Source organism: Mobula birostris, chromosome 10, assembly GCF_030028105.1.
Source record: "Mobula birostris isolate sMobBir1 chromosome 10, sMobBir1.hap1, whole genome shotgun sequence".
In the NCBI taxonomy this organism is placed as follows: Eukaryota; Metazoa; Chordata; class Chondrichthyes; order Myliobatiformes; family Myliobatidae; genus Mobula; species Mobula birostris.
The window spans coordinates 127808251-127815131 of NC_092379.1; positions in this window are offsets into that span (position 1 = coordinate 127808251).

Sequence of the window (6881 nt, forward strand, 5' to 3'; positions counted from 1 at the left end):
TTTGTTGAAATATCAAGTCTCCTTAAACTCCTAATGAAATATAGACACGCTCATGCCTTCTTTGTATTTGCATCAATATGATGGGCCCAGTCTGGAGACTTAGAGATGTTGACACCCAGGATCTTGAAACTGCTTGCCTTTTCCACAATGGATCATTTGCTGAAGATTGATTTGTGTTGCCTCAGCTTCCCCTTCCTGAAGCCCACAATCAATTCCTTAGTCTTTCTGATGTTGAGTATAATGTCATTGTGACACCACTCAACCAGCTGAGTTATCTCACTCCTGTATGCCTCCTTGTCACCATCTGAAATTCTGCCAGCAATGTTCAATAGTTCAAAGTTCATTTATTATCAAAGTACGTATACATTACACAACCTTGAGATTCGACTCCTAACAAGCAGCCACAAAACATTGAAACCAAAAAGAACCCATTAAAAAAAAGGCCATCGAACACCCAATATGCAGAAAAAAAAATAAACAAGCAGTAAACGGAAAGAAAATAGTGTTCAGAACTGAGGTCCACAGAAGGTCTGTCCCCGGATCCCTAGTTGAACATAGAGCGGAGCAAAAGCTGAACCAGCCCATCCATCATCTCGGACATTGACACCCTGACCTTTTCAAACGGGCCCGGTACCTAAATCGTCATCATCCAAACACTGGGTTTATAGTTGTGTAAATGGCAAATTTACAGGTGGTGTTTGAGTTGTGTCCAGCCGCACAGTGGTGGGTGTAGAAAGATTAGAGTAGTAGGCTAAGAATCTATCTTAGAGGTGCGCCAGTGGTGATTGCAAAGAGGGGATGTTATTTTCAATCCTCACTCACTGAGGTCTTCTAATGAAGAAGTCAAGGATCCAGTTGCAGAGGGTGGTACCGAGGCCCACGTTTTTGAACTTGTTATTGTATCGGACAATAGTTGGGGAACATCTAAAGAACTGCGTGTCAAAATGAATCTAAAAGTTCAAAGATAAAAGGCAAGCAAAAGATTCCTGTTTCTTCAGACCTGTCAAGTCAGAAGGCTAGTCTGCCAAATGTTCAATGTTGCACCTGCTGTTTGATTTAGAGTGTGAAACTAGATGAGTCAATTGGGCTCTTTATTCAACAGAGATAAATTGAAACACAAAAGGTCTTGGAGCTTATTTCCTGGCAATAACATACTACTTGCTCTGAATTCTGTACAAAAAATGGTCAATACATACTAATGATTAATATATTCAATAAAATTACAGTTTCGACCTTTACATCTTCTAATTATCAGACAACTTTTTTTCAAGTCTTATTTTCAAAATATTGAATAGACAATATTAAGAAAAGTGTTCTCCTAAAATGGCAGACTTTTATAATAGGAAGCAAAAATTGCTGTAAATGGCATGCTCATTGTCAATAATGGAAGGGGTTGGGTTGATGATAAAGTATGTGTAGTGTGTTTTCTATGCTTTGTGTTTTTTGTGTATAAAATGGATGATGCTACTTCTAGCAATATAATACTTTTTTAAGATGACAAATTGCAAGGTCAGTGAAAAGTACAAAGAAAAATGATGGTGTAGATCAAAGCATTTGATATGTATTTGACACCATGAAGAAAGAGCTTGGGTTTTGAATGGCTTCAAAGTGTATATGTGTTAGTATAAATAAATATATAAATTTGCTGTTGCTTGTGGAGGACATAGCAGAGGATGGTTGCACTACTAAATATAATAGAATATAAAGAGTACTGAAAAATGAATTCCGTGTCCCGAATAACTAAAACAATGAAAGTATATACCAGGTAAAGAAATAGTCAAGTAAATTATTTTTGATATATTCATTCATGGGATGTGGACCTTGCTGAAAAGGCCAGTACTCACCATCCACATAAGCCATCACATATCATGACACCTAGCTGTCTGCTGAAGCTATTCTGAATGGCAACAAGTGGAATTGTGTTTAACTTGCAACAGCCTTGATGTTAGGGATGTCCCCAACCACCTGCAGTACTAGGTTTCATTTTCTTGGAGGCATTCACAGAAACAAAGAAATACAATAGAATCAATGAAAAACTACACATTGACAAACAACCAACCTACAAATATTCCAAAATCACTACACAATAGCATTAAACAATTGGGGCTACACAGTAATATCTATGTAAAGCTCCAGAAAGCCACAATACCAAACACCACTAGGATCCTCTGAAAGTTCCTAGCAATTGACAAATGAGTGTGCTTGGCTATGCCTGTAACTCAGATTTTACCAGCTGGAGCTGAGAAAATATAAATAAATAAATAAATGCTGAGGACATGAGTTGTAGAGTCCTTGAAATTGAGTCCATAGGCTGTGGAATCAGTTCAGTATTGAGGTGAATGAAGTTACCTTCGTGGATGATGACAGACATGGATGTGGGAGATACATTAATGAAACCTTGGCATGTTGTTGTTGTCCACCTTCTAAACAGGATACACTGAAACGCTGCCGGGATCGAGTATGTAAGATAGCAAAACTAGGTCCTGATTAACCTGATTACTTTGTCTTGAATGGTGTTCAACATTTAACAGTTTCGTTAGATTTGCATTTGTCTTGTCACACAGTTTCTCAATGCACTTTAGTGCTTTGGGTTGCAATGATCTCAAGGCACCAAAGGCGAGTCATCGGCACACAATGTGTAACTGCAAATCTGATCCCATAGCCATAGAATTTAATAGGCTGATCAGATTAAATTTCCGGTCAATGGATGTTTATTATGGTAACTCACTGTGGAGATGGTCATTGACTGGGAAATGATATGTGAAGAATACCAAATATGATGGCAGAGTATAGTATTAGTGGTAAAACTCTTGGCAGTGTGGAGGATCAGATGGTTCTTGGAGTCCGAGTCCATAGGACGCTCAAAGCAGCTGTGCAGGTTGACTCTGTGGTTAAGAAGGTGTATGGTGTATTGGCCTTCATCAATTGTGGCATTGAATTTAGGAGCTGAAAGGTAATGCTGCAGCTGTATAGGACCCTGGTCAGACCCCACTTGGAGTACTGTGCTCAGTTCTGGTCGCCTCACTACAGGAAGGAAGTGGAAGCCATAGAAAGGGTGCAGAGGAGATTTACAAGAATGTTGCCTGGATTGGGGAGCATGCCTTATGAGAATAGGTTGAGGGAACTCGGCCTTTTCTCCTTGGAGCAACGGAGGATGAGAGGTGACCTGATAGAGGTGTATAAGGTGATGAGAGGCATTGATCGTGTGGATAGTCAGAGGCTTTTTCCCAGGGCTGAAATGGTTGCCACAAGAAGACACAGGTTTAAGGTGCTGGGGAGTAGGTACAGAGGAGATGTCAGGGGTAAGTTTTTTACTCAGAGTGTGGTGAGTACATGGAATGGGCTGCCGGCAACATTGGTGGATACAATAGGGTCTTTTAAGAGACTTTTGGATAGGTACATGGAGATTAGAAAAATAGAGGGCTACAGGTAAGCCTAGTAATTTCTAAGGGAGGGACATGTTCGGCACAACTTTGTGGGCCAAGGGGCCTGTACTGTGCTGTAGATTTTCTATGTTTCTAATACCAAGGTCACTTTAATGAAGCCTGTCCATTTAGACTATTTACTATAGGCCAGCAAGCAATAATTTTGTGGAATCTTTTATCAGAAGATGAAATGATTTGGTGAAGACACGTGAATGATGGTGGATCAGCTAACTTTGTCCAATTCCTTGCTTTCATTCACTATTGTAGAAAGTGTGCACGTAGTCTAGCCAAATGCACAAAATGAAAAATCTGGTCAGCATGAAGTATCACAGCTCCAAATGAATATAATTCAGCATTAACATTGTTCAACATGTCCTTTTTTAAAAACTTAATTTATACTCTTATAATCAGTCACCAGGTTGATTAGATTTTAACAAATATATGCTAGCTGAGCAATTGTTGTTCTGTGCAGCATATTATTCCAAATGTCTTGAGAGTTCAAGAAGGTCATATTCCATTAAAAATCTATCTCCCATATTGATCTCCAAGCACGCTGGTTCAATCCAAAGGCCAAACACCGGTTTAGCCCAGTGATCTTCTGGATCATTTCTCATGTCTGAGCCTAGTGCACATTAGCAAACTATTTAAATGCTGAGGACTGCAGAAAAAGAAATGTAGTTCAGTCTAATTTGACTTCAGTTGAAACCCACATACAGTCAGTTTCTTGCAGGAGATCGTACAACATTCATTATCAGTGAATGTAAGAACTTTGAATGAAGTTGCATGGTGAAACATGATTGGACTATTTTGCCCCTCAAACCTACTACCACACTAATAGCTCTACACCAATACTGTCTCATTATATGAAAATCATAAAATTATAGGTGTTAAAAATCTGAAATGTTGTTCCTCCATCGTCGTTGTCGATGAAGACTTTGACACCATTATGATGATGGTGGTGTCGAGACTAGTGCATGATTTGCATTTAAGTGAGGGATAGTTGAGCAGCGTCAGCCTCACTCTCTCTTCCCAATTCCCACCTGGATCCAGTGGCAAGACAAGAGTCGAGATGACTGGAGATGGGACTAGGCGCACTGGATGACCAGGACATCTTCTGTGTTTTGCCCTGCTCTATACATTCCACGACACTTGCAGAGACTGCCTTCTTGACCGTTGGACCTTCCATTGGTCTCGTCCGTTCAATCCGCCCGAGTCTGTCTTCAAAATCTGAAATAAGGTCAAAGTCAAAGCAAATTCAAAGTCAACGTAAATTCATGATCAACATAAGTACAGCATATCTCATTATATTCTACCCTGAGATTCATTTTCATGCAGAAATTTACAGAAAAATAATGAAATTCAATTGAACTTACGGAAAACAATACATAACCGAAGACTGGCAAACAACCCAAACACGAGGAAATCTGCAGATGCTGGAAATTCAAGCAACACACACAAAATGCTGGTGGAACGCAACAGGCCAGACAGCATCCATAGGAAGAAGCACAGTCGACGTTTCGGGCCGAGTCCCTTCGTCAGGACTAACTGAAAGAAGAGATAGTAAGAGATTTGAAAGTGGGAGGGGGAAGGGGAGATCCGAAATGATAGGAGAAGACAGAAGGGGGAAGGATGGAGCTAAGAGCTGGTAAGTTGATTGGCAAAAGGGATACAAGGCTAGAGAAGAGAGAGGATCATGGGATGGGAGGTAGGGAGAAGAAAGGAGGAGGGGAGCACCAGAGGAAGATGGAGAGCAGGCAAGGAGTTATTGTGAAAGGGACAGAGAGAAAAAAGGGGGAAAATAATAAATAAATAAATACATACATACATACATAAACAGGCAAATAAATAAATAAATAAATAAATAAATAGGTAGATAGATAAATAAATAAATAAATAAATAGGTAGGTAGATAAATAAATAAATAAATAAAGGATGGGGTAAGAACAGGAGGAGGAGCATTAATGGAAGTTAGAGAAGTCAATGTTCATGCCACCAGGTTGGAGGCTACCCAGACGGAATATAAGGTGTTGTTCCTCCAACCTGAGTGTGGCTTCATCTTGATAGTAGAGGACTGACAAACAACCAATGTGCAAAAAACAAACTGTGTAAATAAAAATAAAGAAGTAAATAAATAATATTGAGAACATGAGTTGTAGAGTCCTTGAAATTGTGCCTGCATGTTGTGGAATAGTTCATTGTTGAGGTGAGGGAAGTTATCCACGCCGGTTCAGGAACCTGATGGTTGAAGGGGAATAACTGTTCCTGAACCTGGTGGTGTGGGACCTAAGGCTTTTTTTTACCTCCTGCTTAATGGTGCCAGTGAGAAGGGAGGATGGCCTGGAAGGGGTCTTTGAAGATGGATGCTATTTTTTCTTTTGACAGCGCTCCTTATAAAATGTACTCAATAGTGGAAATAAAGGCAGAATTGCTTTTAGAATAACTGAGTAGGTCAGGCAACAATGGGTAAACAAGCTTAATATTTCAAGTCAAAGACAAATGCTTCCAATTCTGGTGTAGCTTTCTGAGCTGAAAAAAAAGGTCAATTCCACAAATGTTACCTGATCTGCTGACAGCTTTCAGCATTTTCTATCATTTAAAAGCTCTAATTAAATTTATTATTTTATGGATCAATACACTCAGATACAGTGTGAAATACAAAATTTGGCTAATTTTATTTTGATTATCTTTATCTTTTTGCCTCTGAAAAGAAGATATCAAAGCTGAAAATGCTTTCTACATCTTTGCTAGATCAACTGACACATCCAAATACTTGTTAGGTCTTTCAGAGTCGGTGACTGATTTGCGCAGCAATTTTCTTCTGAGTCATGAAGGATTTATTTTGGACTTTTGTTCTGCGGGACTGTCACAACGCCACCACTTGTCTTTTTTTTGTCGTCACCGAAAGTTTGTCTAAATTATTTATGTTCTTGTTGTCTTCAGTGCAGTCTTTCTGCGTTAATGACCCACCCCAGAGTGTACCAACAGCTGTGGATAGCAGCGGTGCACATTAAATCGGGTACCACTCGCTTGCTGACAAAACAAAAAGCACTGACACTGACAAAAGAGCGACAGAGTTTGCACTTAATCGTGAACTGAAAGTAAAATGAACGGAAGATGCCGGAACTCTAAAATAAAAGTATAAAATGCTGGATGCACTCAACCTACATCTGCGGGAGGAGAAACAGAGTTCATGTTTCACGACGAATACCCCGCATTAGATTTGAGGAGAAAAACATAATTGTATTTAAGCAGGATGAATTGGGGGGGGGGGGTGAGGAGAGGGGTATCTCTCTAATAGGGTCAAACATCATAGGGATACGGTGTACACAGGGCCATCTGGTCATAAAATTATTAGGTTTAAATATCTGGGCGATCTGTGGCTTCGTTACCATTTGCGGAACCATGCTTCAGATCTGAAGTGCGTTCTTCAGCTGCCTCGTCAAGCCGCTGTAATTG